Source organism: Tachypleus tridentatus, chromosome 1, assembly GCF_004210375.1.
Source record: "Tachypleus tridentatus isolate NWPU-2018 chromosome 1, ASM421037v1, whole genome shotgun sequence".
Lineage (NCBI taxonomy): Eukaryota > Metazoa > Arthropoda > Merostomata > Xiphosura > Limulidae > Tachypleus > Tachypleus tridentatus.
The window spans coordinates 95,154,841-95,176,206 of NC_134825.1; the positions used below are offsets into that span (position 1 = coordinate 95,154,841).

Genomic DNA, 21,366 nt, shown 5'->3' on the forward strand with positions numbered 1-21,366 from the left:
CGGATTCAACAAAAGATTCATTTGTAATTATGCACAAAGCTACACCACAGCTGTCGAAACCCGGATTCTACCGTTGTAAGTACGCAGACATTCTGCTGTGCCAACTGAAGAGTTGAAAGCTTGCTCAATAAATACTGAATGTGGAGATGAGAAAAGGGATTGCAGCTATTTTTTTATTACTAATATATTATTTTATAGTTTAATTTTTTATTATACATTGTCTTCACTTTCATATAAAACATGCATAGTTTTTGGTGGAGCCTTGGAGTAACTATTATCATAGTTTTTGATGGAGCCTTGGAGTAACTATTATCATAGTTTTTGGTGGAGCCTTGGAGTAACTATTATCTTACGCCATTTATACACACGCCATCGATTGTTCTACAGCGTTTTATTCCAATAATTCTTACCTTCTATAGCTGCTGCTACTCCAAGTACATGTTATTATAACTAAGACAATCACAAGTTGTAATTCTGTATTAATATGTTTGTACTGTTTTATTTTATATGCAACGTAACTTGGCGCAATTGGTGAACCACATTTCAAAATAGCAAATGTTGATACACAGTGTGCTTGAATCTCCATAATATCTCCTCGCAGTTCAGCGTTGAGTATATAGGATTACGACTAGTTTCGATATCCGTGATGGGAAAGACACAGATAGCTCATTGCGCACCTTTCCGCTTAACAATTAAACTAATGTAAAACCACTCATTTTCTGATTAAACAAAATACATAGAATATGTCTATTCACAACATTGTACATGCGAAATGTATAATTAGAATTTAAACTTAGGTCACGGTGGCTGCTTAAGACCAAAATTTCAACACTTAAGTTACCATTCATCTAAAATCTTGCAATTAAGGTGGAAGATACTGCTAAAGAAATAAAGAAGAAATTTCAACATTTCATAATTTTTCAATAAATAATGTTGTTAAAAACTGTTATGCCCAAGTTTCATAAATAAAGATTATAAATTTGTAACAAATTATTTTATGTTTGTTTGTTCTGAATTTTCGCACAAAGCTACACGAGAGCTATCTGCGCTAGCCGTCCCTAATTTACCATTGTAAGATTAAAGGGAAGGGCTATTCTTTTATCAACGAATGGTGGAATTAACCGTCACTTATCACGTCCCCACGGCTGAAAAGCCGAGCATGTTTAGTGTGACGGGGATTCGAACTCGCAACCTTCAGATTACGAGTCGAGTGTCTTAACCACCTGGCCATGCCGGACCAATATTGTATGTAATCACAAATTCTGCAATATCGAATAAACTGCTAATTACAACATTTCTCCATGTGGGTAGGTTTTCTTATAGCAAAGTCACATCGGGCTATCTGTTGAACCCACCGAGGGGAATCGAACCCCTGATTTTAGCGTTGTAAATCCGTAGACTTACCGCTGTACCAGCGGGGGACGACATTTCTCCATAATGAAAGGAAAACATTATATAATGTTATTAGCAAGTCAAATAAGTATATAAACTGAGAAAAATATTTGTATCCACAGAACCATTCTAACATTTGATGATTTACACGTAGGTAAGAAGGAAAACTATGCGTAATTAGCTAAATACATTACATAAAAAAAACAAAAATATTACATGTCTGTAAGTAAAATAAATAAAAGTAAGCTGTTTGATTAACGCGCTGTTAAAATTAAAATGCTGAGGTAGCCAGAAGATTCAAGTAAACAACCTTACATTAACCGGTACAGAGTAATCTACATCAGTTAGTAAGAGCTTTCATTTCTTGTGTTCTATCTGAGGAGATTTCAGATTTCACGAACACTGATTGTGATACCATTACTCCAGTATTTACTATAATTCTCGGTTTCATAGAGATCCGAGAGAAATTAAACACCAGTAATATCTTATAATTTTATATTTTTTATAATTTTTCGGTTTAAATGCCGAAAGGTAGCGAAGCATCAGAAAAATCAATACTTTTAACATTTGTGATAAAAATCACATAATTTGCAGGTATTAATTTTCGACATTCCTCCTACTTTGGTAATTTTGGATACACATCTCTGATCTGAAACCTAAAATGAATAAATTTACAAGAATGTGAAAAAAATTGCAGTTTATGTGATTTTTGTCATTAATGTTAGACGTATTGGTCCCTTATACTTTTACAGAACAATCGACCCAAATATAGTTCGTATCTTTTGTAATAAACAAAACGTACGAATCTTTTCATAGTAATCTCTGTAAAATAAAACGCTTACCTGGAAGCTATGACATGGATCACAACAAAAACCAAAACTAGTTGTAGTGGTGTCACTTCTCAATATATGTTTCTTAAGACATCAACAGATATCTGCTGTAGAAAAATTAAGTTTATGTGCATAACTTTAAAACACTTGAACTTATCATACTTCATTTACAACTACAAAATTCACTAAAAAATAGTAAGAAATGATAGTTCATTTCCAAACACTAGAATTTTTGTTTACTTTTCCATCGCGTGAACGTTTAGTAAGATATATTATTATTCCACAGAAATCAAATGCTAGATTGTACTGACTAAATGCATTTTGAATTGACTGCATTTGATTTGTCTGTTTTGAATTTTCGCGCAAAGCTACACGAGGGCTATCTGCGCTAGCCATCTTTAATTTAGCAGAGTAAGACTAGAGGGAAGGCAGCTAGTCACAACCACCCATCGCCAATTCTTGGGGTACTATTTGACCAACTAAGAGTGGGATTGACCGTAAATTTATAACACTTCCACAGCTGAAAGGGCGATCATGTTTGGGATTGATGGGGATTTGAACATGCGACAATGAGATTACAAGTCGAATGCCAATTGCATTTGAATTATCGTTGGAACTTGCAATCAGTAACTTAGACTACTAAACTTGGCGCTCTTATTTCTAAAGAATGAGGAAAGAAATGTATTGATCATTTCTTAATATCTTATCGTGGGTGAATTGTGACAGACCTTTACAGGGCCCGGCATGGCCAGGTATGTTAAGGCGTTCGAGTCGTAATCCGGGGGTCTCGAGTTCTAACACTCGTAGCTCCAAACATGCTCGCCCTTTCAACCGTGGAGCGTTATAAATTTACGGTCAATCACTCTCTTAGTTGGTAAAAGAGTAGCCCAAGAGTTGGCGATGGGTGGTGATGACTAGCTGCCTTCCCTCTAGTCTTACACTGCTAAATTAGGGATGTCTAGCGCAGATAGCCCTCGTGTAGCTTTGTGCGAAATTCAAAAACAAACAAATAGAGCTTTACATGAAAAAAAGTTTTAAACGACACATATTGCATCTTACAAAACATCGAGTTTGTTAGCGTGAATGACAGAGGTAAGTCTGCATGTGACGCGTGGCACGTGCCCTTACTTTGGTGGAACTGTAATAAACATTTTAACTATTACAGAAGATCACGCGCAAAAAACTGAGTGAAATCGACAGGATGAAAATAACCTAAATGCATACGATTTATGCTTGATAAAGACGTTTAAAATAATTTGTAAGTGAAGATGGATTTTTTGTTGAGCTATAGAGGACACTGATATTTTCTAAATTATTAGATATATTACTATGCATAATGAATAAAATATTACAACGTGAACCTTTCTCCATAGTTAATGCACGTTTTATAAATATAATGATATAACGTGAACATTTTGTTTAAATATTGCATTAAGAATCATACGCATTATAACATGTTTTACATATTCTATTCTCGCCAAGTGTTTTACCTTATATTCTAACTGAATATACTTAAAAATAAAGTAATAAACACCAGGTTAAAGGAGAACAGTCCTAGGTCGTATTAATGGGCACCAAAGGTATAATTAGTAGAGTGAACAGATTGGACTTTATCTAACAAAGTAGGCTACGGTTCCTTATGCTAATTTGCGAAAGAGAATAAGCGCTATAAGGCAGTTTAAGTATTATAAACTAAACAGACACATTTTATCCCGTTTTGTACTTCATGTTCTAAGCCCATTTTTGTTCGTTTAACAAAGATAATAAATCAGTTTATCATAAACTGGCTGATATAAAAATCTACAACAGCCCTTGTTCCCGTTTATTCTCCAATACAAAATTATTTATAAATGGGGAGCTCGGAACGTTGACTCTTTCCTATCGAGTAATTCTGTTGTGATGGTACAAAAACCACTATCACTAGGGGAAACCACAACAGTTGTTTACACTTTCAACTGCGAAGCAAAAGTTAAAAAGTAAATATATCTGGTAAAAATAAATATATAAAAGGAAATAACTGCCAACTAGTTCCATTTTCCTGAACGCTGATGTTTTGTAGCGTTCAAAAAAATCTTGAATATATTACCCACAGAAACTGTAATAATTATTCTAAAATTGAAAATACAATAAATTTCATCTACACAGTTACAACCAGTTGCAGATAAAACACATTCACCTGCGATAACCTGTACAAACTTTGAATTGATAGTGTCCGTTTAATCCAGAAGAGAGGAAAGCAGCTAAAATATGACTGAAATATATACAGGAAACACAACATTATAGATCAGACTATAATGTTGTGTTTCCAGAAGAGAGGAAAGCAGCTAAAATATGACTGAAATATATACAGGAAACACAACATTATAGATCAGACTATCTGGAATGTGTACAAGAACTATACCATTACAGATGAAACAATTTTAAATTTTCAGAAATCCGCCAAAAACTGTAAGAAGTTAGTTCAAAATAATCTGATCTTTTCACACGTTCTTCAGAAAACAAGCAAAAATTAGAAAATGCTCCAAAACAGGAAGACCACATGTTTTAATCGTACCATATGTTTGCAAATTTATTTTTAAATGTTGTCGAGATGTCATACTTGGAGAAAGTTTGACAACGCAACCAGTTGCTCGTCCATACACAAACAAAACAGAATTAAGCAGGACCAGTCCCTCCAGGGAGCTGAATAATTTACGAAAATAAAATCACAGAAGAACAAGTATCTTAGAATGGCAAGGCTATCAGTTACTGACTAAGAAATATCTGTTGAACACCATACATTCCCACTAATAGTTTCGTAAAATTTCTAGCTAACACGTTATATATTTGTTTTTATCTATACTCATACACTCGATTTTAATGTAAATGTATGATGTACTTGGAACTGCAAAGATTTACACATAAATATTAAGTTGACATAAAAATATACATTTACAAACTGAAGTATCAAGGTGAATGAAATACTTTTCTTAGTTAAAAAGATACCAGAGCTGGTGTAATATATTCTTAGACGTCAGACTCATACTTCAAATAAGTGAAAAATAGCAATTCTGTAGTTTTCTGAAATCGAACAATGTCAATGAACCATGTTAATTAAGCTATAACCCCAAACTTTCCATTAAAGCAATTCGTTCTCACTCACTGCATCTTGAATTTTTATGCTGTATTGATAATTGATATTAAACTACACTGGATTTAATTTGTAGTTTGTTTGTTTTTTTCTGTTACGCAGACGTGCGATGGTTTTATTGTCTTTTTACATGTTCTTCAGTAATTCCCGTACGTTGAATCCGCAAACGATATCTATTTTTCTCCGTCACGTACACATTTTTCACAAAACGTCATATGCCCTTTTACACAAGTGAATCATTTTTATTGAATATTATGAATGTTTATTGATATTATTCCCCATGACAAAGAGAAATACTTTTTTTTCAACGTTTTAGGAACAATAGTGTTCATCCGCTAAGAAACACGGGATTGATGGGTATTTCAACTAATATCTCAAGCAATGCCCACTTTTAATTTTTTTTTGTTAGAAATTAAGAAATGCGCGATTTATTTATGTGAATTACACATTTATTTTATTAGGAATAAATAAAATCTACACACACACACACATATATATAAATCTGTGCTTAAATATCGCCAAACAGTAAAATAGAGGGAAATACAAATGCCAAATTGTTTGACTGGTATACACACTTAACATGTTTTCAAAAAAGCTATTGAAATATATTTGCATTCCTTGTGTGATCTGCATATACAAAGTTTCTAATACAGACTGGTTGCAAATCTTCCAATTTTAAAGCGCGTAATGATACCTTTATTTGATTATATACTTTGATTCACGATCTTATGAATGTAGGAAATGAGACGGGTCAAAATTTTACAGTAAAGATGTATTCAAATTGTTGTTCCTTCATTTGTCTTTGACCTAACTGAAAAAGTGTTGGTATGTTGTATATTTTCCTGTTTCTGAATTAGATTTAATACATAAAAAACAGGTTACTGGAATCCAAAGCAATGTTTATTCGAAATATTAATTAAAAGTTCTGTTTCGCTGGTTCCATTGCTCGAAATGAATTTATGGCGATGCTTTCAAAGTTATAATACATAAATGAAAAACTTTAACAACATGCAAGTAAAACGTTTATTGTTTTCACTGTGACCCAGCGTTGAGATGAAAGGCTCTTATAATACTAAAACCTGGGGCTAGATCTCTGTAATTTGCACAGCGCAAACAGTCCCTTTTGTAACTTTGCAGTTAAATAAAGGAAATAAAGCGTATTTTTAATTTGCCTAACTAAGCCGATAGTCTTTTAACAATCAAAGGAAAATATGTAATCTTTAATTATGGTAGTTTTTTTTTCAGACTTTTGATACGAATAAATAGCTAATTTACGTTAAAAAAAAAAGCCAAAAATCTTTAATGCATGGTTTTATCGTGCCAACTTTGAACTGACCCAACCAAATTTGAACATAATTTAAAGAAAATACGCCTAGTAACAGACCCACAATATGCGAGTTGGGAATTTGAGTCCCATCACCTTTCAACCGTAGGGGTGTTATTATATGATGGTAAATCCCACTGTACGTTGGTAAAGAGTAACCCAATATTAGCTTAGAAATATGTTTCAACTTGAGGACAGGTACCTAAAAAAGTGTTCTTTTTTTTCATATGCAGCCTCGTTGTTAGCTATCTGTACCGTGAGTACAAGGAAGGGTTCATCACTTGCATCTTGTTACAATAAAAACCCACTCTACATTTCTGTCCTTAAGTAGGCTGAAAAAAAGAAAGAAAGAAGACGTCAAATTCTATTATTTGATGAGGCAGGAACTGACTGCGAGTGGTGTCCATTAGTTGCCTTCCCTCAAGTCTATCGTTTCACAATTAGGGAAGTTTAGCGAAGATAGTCTTCGATTAGATGGCATGCTATGGACTCTTCCATGGGACCAACGCGAGCCAACATTTACCACAACGAACAGAACTAGATTGACAACTTTCTTTTAAACATTTTTTTCTTTTAACTCTGGAACTTAAGTATGGAAACAATGCTTACAATGTCAGATGTGCATGTAAACATTATAAACGTGTCAGTTTTTCAGTATGCACAGAAGGTAAAGATGCACTAAGCTAATTTTTTTTAAGTTAAGGACCCATTATCACTATACCTTATAACAACATAGTTATTCAATGTATGTATAAGGTTTGTTTAATGTAATTAAATCCTAGGTTAAAATTCACAGATGTATTTTGAACAAGTCGAGGACAGAGGAATTTGACAATAATTAGTTGTGTTTTTTTTTTTTTTTTTTATCAGTAGTTTCCAACAACTAGACATCCAAATATATTAATCTGAGCTACCAGACAAGTTAATTAAGAAGGCACTCATAAAGGTATGTCTTGAGGTTTAATTATGCTGTTTAAGATCAATGACCCAGGTCCAATGCTATCCTTGAATCTGCTTTCTCTCTTGTTGGTCGTGCTTAGACTAACGGCCACTACTACGCACTAATTCCCTCTACTCGAAGACCGCTTTTACTCAAATTATATGTTGTATAGTCGAATGAGATTGCTGTATTTCTCTTTAGTTTGGGTTTTATTTAATCATCTTTTTCATAATAACTACTGATTTTGCCATGTGTATGGAAGCTCGTGAGCCTTCTTCATCTTTATATGATTGTCTATTATCTTATTAATAGTACCAGAAGTCATGCTTAACTTTGAAGCAATTTCCTTTTGGGCTAAAAGGCTTTTTTCGTACACCTTGCCTTCACTTTGCGAATGATAGAGTTGGACCAGCTTGACTTCAGGCGTGTTACTGTCCGAAACCATTTATTGCATGAATTTTTCTGCTCCAATGACAATGAAGGATTCTACCTTTTTTTTTCTTTGACAATTTTGCTTTACGAATACCCTTACTTGGAAGGAACCGCCACAAACTTTTCAGACAAAAGCTTACCAGCTTACCTTAGGGGTACTGCATTACCAAATGTCCAGAAGTAAACAACAATATTACGCGCTTAACATGTCGGTGATGTCACATTTTACATACTTTGACGTCACGGTTCAAATCTACAACAATATACCACTATATTAATATATTAAGTTACGCTTTTTGTTTTAATTAATAATTAAGTGAAATAAAACACACTAAAAATAAGCCGTAGACCATATTTTTCTCGGGGATTTCAAACCGTTTGATAAACCCTTATGATGCACAAATACTGCTCCTCTGAAATGACCTATTGGGTATTATTTGTACAGCTATTATATTCATTTACGTGTACTCATCAACGAATATACTTAATATTTTATGGTGCTTTCAAATCTTGTATATTTTTTGTATCATCAGCGATCACATTATAATTATTCATGGAAACAAAAAAGGCGCTTCATAGTCTGTATAAAATTCAACTCTAAGTTAAAAGATGGACGAATCCACTGTCTTTTAGGGCGAAACCTCATTAATAAGTGTTCTTATCTGTATAGATTAGTTCAGCCAAAAAACATGCTGAGACAAAATCGCCTTATACGAAAGCAGGTTCCATTTTTTTCCAACTTGGAAGAGTTTTTCCATCTAGTCATTAATCACTTTTGCACTTTATCTAGCTCGATAAAACAAATACTTCAGCATACACAGTATACATGATTTATGATGATTTATTGACTTCTAAGGAAGTCGTAATAAGTACAAGCTATAGTTAATATGAATGGCCAGGGTATACGCTCTTAATTTTCCGTTTTTGCCTAAGTATTCTAAAACACATAATTTTATAATTAACTTTCGTGTCCACACAGTGGTATGGACAAGGGAAGTAAGACGAGTAAGAGGCACAGAATACATTCTTGGTCCATTTGTTGTAAAATTAGAATGTAGTTTTGAGGTAAAGAGTATGGTCAAGTTTTATTCTGAGAACAGGCAACTGACGATTTCAACGCAATATTAAGCTTACTCTATTTGTTTCTAAGTAACAGTTTATTTGCTTGGCTGTAGTTATTTCACCATAAGAAACATATTGTTTATATGCTGTTAAGCGACAGTAAGTTGATTCCTTTTCCCTAAGCAATAAATGGCTGGCTCTATTTATATGACCATACGTAACAGAAGGCTGTTTTTTGTTTTGTTTTTTCAAAAGAAAACTCAAAGCAACATATCCATATGAACTTCAATTCAAAACACAGAAAAAGTACAATTCCATTACCGAAGTATTTTAGAATATCATTTGCTTGTAATTAATTATAAAGATACACAAGAACTATCTGTGCTTTGCCCGCCACAACTATCAAAAACCAGTTTTTAGCGTGTTACTGGGGTGCTAGAATAATATAATTATATAAATAGATTTAACACAAAATTCTCAAAAGTTATATTAAATTCATAGGGTCCTTTGTTCTATGGTTTACTCACGTGATTTGATAATATAGCAGGTATTTAATATTTCCATGGTTCTGAGTTTATTTTTTCTTTCAAGTACAAACCTTTAACTCGCAGCTTTCTCATCTCTTGACCAATTTGTGATCTAATTACAGTTTTGGACTGGCCAAACACTAGCTATTGATGTATTTGACTACTCCCAGGGTCTCGTGGATTAATTTACTATAATCCTGCCTAAAATAATTTCAATTTGAAGGTAGACTGGCACAGGTCCTGATGAGTAATAAAACTGAATCGTTTGTACGCGTGACCCAAGTTTGGTATTGCCGGTGCACAAAAATATGGCTAATAAAAAGAGAGAAAAGTTTTCCTTTTTTAATTTACTGTAATCCTGCCTAAAATAATTTTAAGTGTCGCGGCTACTATGGATTTCCTTTTATTTGTTTCTGTCACCTTTTAAAATATTTTCCTTTACAGTGTATAACTGAATCAATGATAATAATTTTGACGTTGTGTTTATGATGAAATGTCACATTTCTGATTGATTTTTGCAGAAATTAAATATACTGAATCGCAAAAATGGTAGCCTTGAAGGACGTGGAAAAAACTCATTATTAAATGGACAAAATACTAGAGAAATCTAATTGTCCTATTGAAATATTCTAGTCACACCCTCTCTTGTCCACTAAACACAAACAAAACATATAGCTTCACGAATCTACTTTTATATAACAGTGAACACAATCAATACATTCATCTATTGTCTGTTTGTTTGTTGTTAAAGTATAAAGCTACACAATGGATTTTCTGTGTAGTACCCACCACGGATATGAAAAACACGATTTTTAGCGTTATAAGTCTTCAGAATTACAGACTAGCCATTGGAATGCTATGTATTGCGTTTTGCACTTTATCTATTTTTATGTATTTTATTGTTTAATCATTATGATTTTACAATGCAGCACGTAGAACGCCCTACAGTCATGAACCGATAAACAAATGATGATTTACATCAAAGCCACTACAAATTCAAATTGTGTTTATTCTTTATTATGTGATATACATATAATTTCTCCAAACTTTACTTAGTTTCTACAACAAACGAAAGCATGTAACAATATGAATACATTAACTCATATGTATTGTTTTACTGAGTGTGTGAATGAGGGGCTTATGGACTAAAATGATGTGCATTTTTTGTTTGTATTGTTTAGGTTTGAGGTTAAGAGGTACGTACTTTTAAATGTTCGTGTGTGCGCGCTAGACTAGAAACTTTCATGGTTCCCTAGCAAGCTACTTGAAGTGGTTTTCTGGTGAAAGAACGACACACAAATTCTCGAAATGGACAAGGTATAATGGTAAACTTGTCTTTCCTCCTGAGCACCTTAAATGTCATACTCCTGTGGTTTCCTTGGTTATATGCTCAATGATAACTAATGATTAATATTGATTATTCTTTGTTGTATTATTACTTGCAATACTACCATCACTATGTTTATTTTGCAAAATTTCATTTTAACACTTATGCTAAAACTTACAGAAGTTACTTTATGTTAATATCTTAATTACGCTCCTACGGTTTGTTTGTTTGTTTGTTTTTGGAATTTCGCACAAAGACACTCGAGGGCTATCTGTGCTAGCCGTCCCTAATTTAGCAGTGTAAGACTAGAGGGAAGGCAGTTAGTCATCACCACCCACCGCCAACTCTTGGGCTACTCTTTTACCAACGAATAGTGGGATTGACCGTCACATTATACGCCCCCACGGCTGGGAGGGCGAGAATGTTTAGCGCGACGCGGGCGCGAACCCGCGACCCTCGGATTACGAGTCGCACGCCTTACGCGCTTGGCCATGCCAGGCCCGCTCCTACAAATATCCAGCTCAGTGTTTATTAATTTCAATGCTGAGAAGCGGTATTAAAAACTTAATTTTACAAATACATTTTAGTAAATGTGGGCTTTCCTATGTCAATGGTTCTTAATAAGGAATTAACCCTTTTTTTCTCATGCAATCAATAAGATACATTAAGGGTAAAGTCAATATTTAATAACTTTGAAAATGACTGGCTATTAAAAATACTTTTGAAAATAAAAAAAATATTCCATATCAGTAATTTTGCAAAACAAAATTGAAGTACATGTTTATGATTAGGCGCATCCCCGGAAACCATCACATGTCTGTTAAGCAATTTGACTAATGACCTGATTTAATTTTAAAAACTGCAACTCAAACCTCGAAGGAAAACTCTGTCGGCCTCCCAAGAACATGAAGTTAATTATACATACGAAATTAATTACTGTTAATTCAATGTTACTCTAATATTTTTCAAACGACTAATTTAATTTTATTAAAAATACTTCTTAAAATTTATAATCACTTTATATCGTGGAGGAAATAAAAACTGTGACCTAACTAATATTTTTCAGCTCAAAATGCACGTGTGGTGCCATTAGAGACCGCCTGCTGTCGAAGTAATAAGAAAAACCCTTAGCGACGAATGAGAAATCTACACGTGTGTCCATTAGAGAACATATATAAATTTTTACTAATAGCAAGCAAGCTGCGATTCACCTCACTCTTTTACAGGATATCAACCCATACACTGAACCTGCATATTGACAGCTTGGAAACGCCACACTCTTGGCTAAGACGTTTTTTTTAGTCCTTTTAGCAAACTAAAGTCTCAAAATATTGACGCTTTGAAAATATCGTTTCCTAAGACGATTCAGTGTGAAAGGATATTTGCTTCTGTCAACCGGAATATTTGTTGGGTGCTTCGCTCACCCCCCCAAACAGTTTTATCTATTCTATCGTGGTTTCTATCGATGATATTGACAAAACTTGAACGAATACTCACAGAAATTCTGAGATTGAATCTTTGGTTAAAAACTTAGCATTATCCACTATTCGATCAAATATGATATTCGAGTGAAGCTACTGTTACAATTTGTTGCAGTTAATGAAAGAATACAGATATGAAATCATATTCCACGAGAAGCTAATGAAAAGTATATTAATATTTGAAGTTCTGTCGTTCTGATCACTTTGTTACATATAATCTCACTCTGTAGTAATCAGACTAATATAACTGTATATTAACTTTACTGAATCCCTAAAATGTCAGGCTTGAAGGATGCGAATCTTTGAAAACTCAGCTACACTTCTAAATATATGTAGATTGGCAGGTGTTCCGCGGTGTTTTTGAAACGCATTCCACTTTCTTGGGATTTTACAAGCAAGTCGGACACATCAGTTAATAAAAGGTACTATAGCCACACTCTGAAACCTTCCAAAACATTCGATGGTTTTCATTGAACTCGAACACTGAGAAGTTCATACTTAAATTTTATTCTCGACTGCAACGGTTCGACTGTTAGATTATTTGTGGCGCAACAAGCGCTTCGTACGTCATAAATTATGCATCAAACAATCAAACTACTTTCTCATTCTGCGGTAGACTACAGCTACTACGCTGTAGGCAGGAATTTTATATCAACTGCAGAACTTCTTGCTTATCGCGTATCAATTAGCTTTATCATTTATCTATGGAAAAATATTTAAGTAAGTCTGGTGCTGAAAAGGAGAATGTGTTGAATCAAAAGCAAGGAATCAAACGAAAGTACAAAAACGAATACATCGAATATGGTTTTATCGCTTTGGTATCGGAACATTCTCAATTACCATTCTGCTTACTTTGCAATGCAGCTTTATCGAACGAGGCGCTTGTTCCTCGCAAACTGAAGAGACACTTGGAAACAAAACATTCAGCTGTGAAGGATAAACCAAAAGAATACTTTGAGAATCTCGTGGCTCAACAACATGAACAATCAAGGAAGCTTGTGAACTACATAAAGATGCCAGAAAAAGGATTGATTGCAAGTTATAAAGTTGCTCAATTGTTGGCAAAACGCAAGATAGCACATACGGAGGCCGAATCAGACATTGCGCTAGCGTTAGCAATCATTGTTGAAACTACGCTTGGAACGGATGTTGCCAAAAACGTTAACCAAGTTCCACTGTTCAATGACACAATTTCGTGCAGAATTGTAGACTTGTCGTCGGATTTGAAGGATCAAGTTTGCGAACACTTCGAAGCACTTGAAGATGAATTGTCTCTGTTATAATCTCTTCAAGTTGATGAATCTTCTGACGTTAGTGGAAAAGCTCAAGTTCTGACTTTTATTTGATTCATAAAAGATGGAAAAATCGTAAACGAATACTTATTTTGCAAACATTTAAAAAGTACAGCGAAAGGCCAAGACATTTTCGAGTTGGTGAATGAAAACATTTTGCTCTTCAAATTGCATCGGAACTGTGTCAGCGTTTGCACCGATGGCTGTCCTTCAATGCAAGGAAAAAAAAGGATTCATCACTCTGGTGCTCCAACAAAATCCAAACATTAGGATGGTTCACCGCATGACTCACAGAAGCGCTCGCCTCCAAATCTTTGCCGAAAGATTTGCAGTCTGTTATGAATCAAGTTATTCAAGTGGTGAATTTCATCAAGTCTTGGCCACTTCAATCTCGACTTTTCTCTCCTCTCTGTGAGGCGATGGATTCAGACTACAAAAAGCTACTGTATCACACTGAAGTTTGATGGCTTTCGAAAGGAAAGGTGTTAAAGCGTCTTGTCCAACTAAAAACTGAAGTAATTTCTTTCTTGGAGGTTGAGGAAGCAGGTTTTGAATTTTCTTTTCATGATGAGATCTGGTGGTTGAAGGTTCAATTTCTCTCTGACTTGTTTGACAAATTAAATTCTCTGAACTTAAGTCTTCAAGGACCATCTGAAAACATTATTACTGCAACGTCCAAACTGAAGGCCTTCGATGAAAAGGTGACGCTGTGGAAGAATAAGATCTCGAAAGGAGTCCTTGATTGTTTTCCTTCTGTTAACGAATGTCCGTCAAAGAAGAAAATTGTCCCTCAAATTTTGAACACATTAAACGACCTACAGTTCACACTAAAACATTACTTGCTGTCGACGAATATAACTGGGTGACCTATCCATTCGGAATCAACGAGACAACAAATCTTACACCTGAGGAGGAAGAACAGCTCATTGATTTACGAAACGACAAATTTTATCAGTCATTGTTTCCCGAAAACAGCTTGGATGAGTTTTGGATATCCATTAAAAATTCATATTCTGCAATCAGTTCAAAAGCAGTTGAAATTCTGCTTTCATTTGCATCTTCGTGGTTTTACGAAAATGGATTTTCAGCATTGACTGAAATTAAAGCCAGAAAGAGAGAGAGGCTTCTTGCAGTCGATGATGAAATGCGAGCTTGTTTGTCTACGTTAGAGCCTCGCTTCAATTTGATTTGCTCTCGGAAGCAGGCACAAGCGTCACATTGAAAACATGTAAAAATAAAAAGTTTTGATTTTTCCGCTATACCACAAAATCGTTAAAAAGCCTTAGAACAACACTCATGGCCAAAACAAGTGATAGTATTGTCAATGTGCAGATGACATTAATATCGCTTGCTTTGGCCGTGATTTTCATTCAAAGGCTTTATAAGTTAATTCTTCTGTGTTGTGTGTATCTAAACGTGATGCACAATGACACTATTATCGCATGCTTTGACCGTGATTTTCGTTCTAAGACTTTTTACGCTTGCCGTATAACGTGTACTTAAAAAAATCGTTAAGGCTTTCCAGGTGTGCCGCAAGTCAGAAAAGGTTGAGAACCACTGTTATAGGCCAACCGAGAGATCAAGCTCATCCTATGATATAGTAGGGGTGTTTTTAAATACAATAGGATCAAAATTAAAGAAGTATAGCATTGAATACTTTTGTTCATAACTCTAATTCAAATAAAATTTATTGCTAGGTTAACATATCAACATCATGACAATTCCCTAGACTTGTAGCAGCGAAGGAAACGTGTGTAATGTTATTAAACATCTTGTACTCAGAAACTATTCTGAGAATTTCATGCAATTTCAGTTTGTAACGCTTAGTGGTAAAGTATACAACAAAAACCATGAAAATCTTCATACGATTCTGTTTAAAATATTTATTAGCAACAATTATTCATGATTTTACAATTTATATTTCAGGAAACATTTGAATATCTCATATTTGTTTATTTTTACTAGGGACGTTTCCTCGTACCACATGGACGATTAAAACAAACATATCATAAAAGCTTCAGGATTATATGTTTAATTTAGAATAAAGCTACTTGAAGGATATCTGCGCAAAGCTTTTGAACCTTAAATTTACCAAACCACTAAGATTTCTTGGATGTAGTTTTATAAGTTATACATCTTAAAATATCATGACTGAAAGAACCACTCACATATGAAACATTTAGAGAATCATTTGAAAAAAAGATAATAAACAAATTTCCTTTGAACATCCCTTTGTCAACCTAACGGTTAAAAGTGGCTGAACCGTGTCTACTCCGCAACAAAGTATTGAAGTATCATACAACAGATATTTTATCCAGTTGAATCAACAAAAACTGTAAAAGAATAAAATTCCACTGAATAAATGGTATATAACAAACAATATTTTCAGTTAGAATATTTAATATTTCTAGAAACCAAGAAGGTTCAAATATGCGCTTATTTTTGATCAACGAGAAGTAAAACTATTTAGATGGGTCAGTTCGTTCTCTTCGTAATTTTATATTGCGTTCGTACCTTACACGTCATTTAAAGAGAAGGTATATTTTTACTAGTCTAACAACAGCACTCTGTCGAACTACTAGGTAAACACTTCATTTTTTGTTTTCTTTAAATTTAACGGTAATGGCTGGAATCTTTTAATATTTGCTTACTCTGCTCTCCAAACATACGAAAATAAAAGAGTTTGAACATGCTAAAGAAAATTAAACAAGTAATATTTTTGAAATATACTGCAGCACATACAATTAAGAAATTCAGTAAATACGGAATAAGCTCGTTACAGTTTCAGCTTCAAGAGTCATGTCTGTGAAGCCAGTGTAGAAAACACGTACCTGAATGGCCTGTTTCAATATCTCTAGTTATGAAGGCAATGACAAAATACTTTATATTCATAATCTAGAGAGATCAATCAACCCAAGCCCTTTTTACATAACAAAAATTACATTACAGGTCTTTCAAGTAAGTTAAGTTAAGCATCACTTTAATGAATATCTTAAGTGTTTATACAGCGCCATTATTTAACCAAGAAATATATGAACGATATACTGAATGTGCAACTTCTGGTTTACTTGTTCAAACAACGCCAGAAGAAAAAAATTATTAATTGCCTCAGAATTCGTCACACAGTTACTGCTATTGTTTGTTATTACGTACAAACATGGAACCATAAATTCGAGAGATACATTTGATACAAATTTCTCATTAATTTTTATACTTAACTAGAAACAATAACAATCACTGTGATATGACTCAGAAATCACTATCAAATACAATTACGAGTATGATGAGCAAGATGAAACAAATTCAGTAGTTATATTTAAATAATTAATAACAGCAGGCTTCGTGTCGGGTACACTTTGATTAAACATTTGCTGTGAGCAGAACTACAGTTGGAGAATATTCGTTTCAACACTTACTACTATTATAACCGTAGATGAAACTTTTTTTTTTCAAAATGCCAGAAACATCTTGAACTATAGGCATAGGTCGAGTACACTTGTTTAAACATCCGAATCACAGGCCTAATGCCCTTATTTGAACACCTCATATCATTCGAACCATAAACAGAGTACCGATGTATAATTACCTGTTAAGAACGGAGGTATGAATGAAGGGATGGGCCTGACAGTTAGGGCGCTCGACTCACAAACTGGGAGTCGCGATCTCCAAACCCATCGCCTAACATACTCTCCCTTTAAAGCTTAGGGACGTTATTAAGTGGTGGTCAGTCCCAATACATACTGGTAAAAAGTAGTCCAACGATTGGCTACTCTTATCACTTCTAGATTAGGGATGGCTAGCACAGATAGTCCTCGAATTGTTTTGCGTGAAATTCAATAAAGCAGATGGATATCATTTGTTTAAACACGAACTATTAAGTTTCTTTTAAATAACTGAAAACGGCTAAACCAGAAATGTTTACTACAATAATAAAAGGTAACTTATTTACATTTCCAATACCAATTTAACCATATGCAGGCCGAGTACCTGTAGCTACGAAAAGAGCGACAAATGTAATGCTTTTTATTATACAAAGGGGAAAACACAGAATTAAGTTTATAAAACATTATAAGATTCTCTTATGCACATTATTACTACAGATCCAGTACATAATAACCTAATGTTTCCACATAATCAATACTGCCAACATATGAAACGTTTTAATTATGAAGATGTAGTAGCACTGAAAATTACAAACAAATATTGTAAAGGACATAGCTTGAACTACTCTCTCCCTGTAACACCATAGATAGCGTTCTCGTCAGTGATTAGAATTTTCTTCTTGTTTGTCAAACATTCTCACTTTTCCAACAAGACCCCAGCAAGGAAAGAAATAAACAAAGTCGATAATTGTTGGCCGTTTTGTATTCAAGCATAAAGATACACAATCGGCTATCAGTGCTTTGTCCACCATGAGTAGCGAAAGCGAATTTTTAGAAGTGTAAGTCCGCAGACATGCTGATGTGCCACTTGGAAGCAAAATCGATAATAAATATCCTATAAAGATCATTATAGAGGATATTGCTTATCAATTTCTGGAAAACATTTATTCGTTTAAAAATTATACTTGTTTTTCAGACGGATACAAACGACTAGCCCTTTCCAATCTTTTTTTCCCCTATCTTATTTGGGCTGCACTTTTATCAGTTGTTTTCTCGTAAAATAATAAACATATGAAGAATGAAACCCAACTTATACATCATTGTCTCCATATAACTAGTCCCCCGCTGGTACAGCGGTAAGTCTACAAAATGAAAACACTAAAATTAGGGTTTCGATTTCCCTCGAAGGACACAGCAGATAGGCCGATATGACTTTGCTAAAAGAACAACACCCATTTAACTATAATATTTTCAAATGTGTAGGAAGTATGCGTTAATCTACAATATTCTGTTAGTTGTATCATGTGAGAAGCAGCAGGTATAATCATGACTATCTGGTGGTGAGAGGGTGGAAAGTTATCACTAAAATAATCAGCAGAGACATGGTTTAAGTTCTAAACTCACTAAAGCACTATGGAACATGGAGACTATGCTTCTCGAAACAAAAACCAATTACAGCTCACTAATGGGATTCAGTGCACACAAAGATCTGCAATCTTATATTATTTAACAAACTATCTGGAATATAGAAATCTCTAGTTATCGTATAAAACAGAAAGAATTAACCAACAAACACTGCCAGAGTAAAAAGTATTATATTTAACGACGGTAAACAGTATTTTATACTTAAAAGGGTAGATAGATCGGTATATAAAGAAAATCACAGCAGTTCAGTCAAATAAATAATCAAAACATCAACGATACAAAAAGGCTAAATCACCGTCATGTACGAAACCATCCACCAAAACTAAGCTGAATCGCATGAAGCAACAACACTCACACATACAATATTATAGAAAAAAATGAATCCACTATACAGTTACAAGAAAATAAACGAAGTGCAACCGACTTCTCAAAATAATGATATAATCAGAAAAGAGACTTAAGTAGTAACATTACTTAAGCAGTGAAGTGGATCTAAGGTTTCGAACTGCAATAACTCGTACGAACCTTGAACGAAAAAACTACAAATAAAATGCTTGTGTCAAGTTATACAAGTTCCTTTTTATCTATCAGATTATATTTATTTATTCATTTAGGTTTTAGGTGCTGTGGTTCCTTTTGGTGAGGTTGTAACATATTTCAGTTTACCACAGTCAATTACCGAAACTATCAGTGAACTGTGTCGATTAGCTCTTCAAATATAATTGCCAATGTATTTAAATAAAACGTTTTGATTTGTTTTTTCATTACCAAAAACACACTGCTGCACTTTATCAATGTTTCCTGGAAGTGAAATGAATGTTCGTCTAACTACACTTGACTGAAAACTTATCAACACATTTCTACTGTGCAACTGAAATGTATAAGTGTCAATGTACAGTTAGTTCCATGCTTTTATATCATGGGAACAGATATATTTTATGCCCGCCGGTGATAGCTCATTGTAAGTAAATTTAAAGGTTACAAAAAATAGCAGTTTAAAATTTCAACACATTCACGCACCTCCTTGCGACTGATTGTCCCGTACGAGTAAAACGTTTCGAACGCTGCTTGTTAACACTCAAAACAATCTCACAGCTTATGGAATTTTACTTTGTTCTAGCAAGAATATGGTATTTCTCATCAGCGTGTGTGGAAAATAATGTGCAGGTGGAAGCGAATGGGATAGCTGAAATAGGTTCATACCATGATTTTCATTGAATACGGTGGCTCGGCATGCCCAAGTAGTTAGAGCGCTCGTCTCACAAATTGGAATCGAATCCCAGTCACACCAAACATTCTCGCCCTTCCAGCTGTGGACACGTTATATGTGACGGTCATTCCCAATGTTACTTGGTAAAAGAGTAGCCCAAGAGTTGGCGATGACTAGTTGCCTTCCCTATAGCCTTACACTGCTAAATTCGGTACGGCTACCGCAGATAGCTCTCATTATAGTTTGCGCGAAATTAAAAAAAAACAAAATAAACATTTAATACTCTATTTACTAACAATAAGTTAGGGTGTTCTAAAATAGAAATCCTGGCGTTGTATTCGTCCTTGAATGTGTGAAAAACAGCAACAACTAAGCAGAATTTTTTATTCTGATGAATGCAACTAGATGAATTTTTGAGCACCTAACGCCATTTGGATTGTGATGAACCGTTATAATGTTACAATTAATATATTAATAAGTTCATCTATTATTAATTAATAATAGTGTTTCAAAAAATGCGCGGGCTTTAATGTAATTTTTTTAAAGTACAAAGTTATCTGATCTGTGCCTACCAAGGGTATCGAAACCTGGCCTTTAGCATTATAAGCGCTCAAGCTTTCCGCTGAATGTTGTATGTTAAAGAAATCATTGTGTTACATGTAAAAAATACTTTTTTTTTTTTTTGCTAACAACAGTAAGGAGATTTGTTTGTGCACAAGTAGCTCGCGTAACGCTAAGAGCAAATCTACCCTTACAAGGAATAAAGTAAATTTAAAATCCACTATTTCTATCGGTTACACATAACCAAGAAGTAGGCACTAGAGAATTACTTACATTCGGTGAAAAACTTTGATACGAAAGCATGACAAGTGGGTTGTACTTTTTGGTTTACATGTGAATAAAAATAAAACTGGACGTTTAAAAATTATATTATGTTTAGCAAAGTCAATATGTTATTTCAGAATCAGAATATCACTGTAGGCGTGAAAAGAACAACTTAAATAGGCAGTTCAGAGGACAAACATGCATGTAATACACTGGAAGTAGAACGAATACGGCATAGTTTAAAATATATAAAAAAATAAAACTTCTTTAATAGTAAAATTTGAATTCTAAACCGTGTTTCATGTATGTGTATGTGCTTTCTTATAGCAAAACCACACCACACCGGGCTATCTGCTTAACCCACCGAAAGGAATCGAACCCCTGATTTTAGCGTTGTGATTCCGTTGACATACTACTGTACTAGCGGGGGGGGGCAACTGTGTTTCAGGCCATGTTTATTGATATATATTTACCATAAAGCAGTTTAATTAAAGCTTGAATGTAAGCCAGTAAAATGTCTGTACACAGTGTTACGTCTGTAAAATTACACTGGCACAAGCGCTAAGG

At 34.2% G+C, this 21,366-nt stretch overlaps 1 protein-coding gene across 9 annotated transcripts in view; it reads right to left on the reverse strand.

Annotated features, from left to right (window-relative positions):
• The window catches only part of LOC143256026 (uncharacterized), a 216,379-nt gene that overhangs the window by 92,482 nt on the left and 102,531 nt on the right, over nt 1-21,366 (reverse strand). For 2 of the 9 annotated variants that reach the window (XM_076512674.1, XM_076512617.1), the window contains exon 2: nt 2,235-2,326. The exons of 5 other annotated variants lie outside the window; for them this stretch is intronic. The gene's annotated coding sequence lies outside the window, so the exon portion shown is untranslated. Of the gene's footprint in view, nt 1-2,234; nt 2,330-21,366 lie in introns of all 9 variants that reach the window. 2 more of the 9 variants (XM_076512644.1, XM_076512607.1) reach the window with 1 other exon arrangement.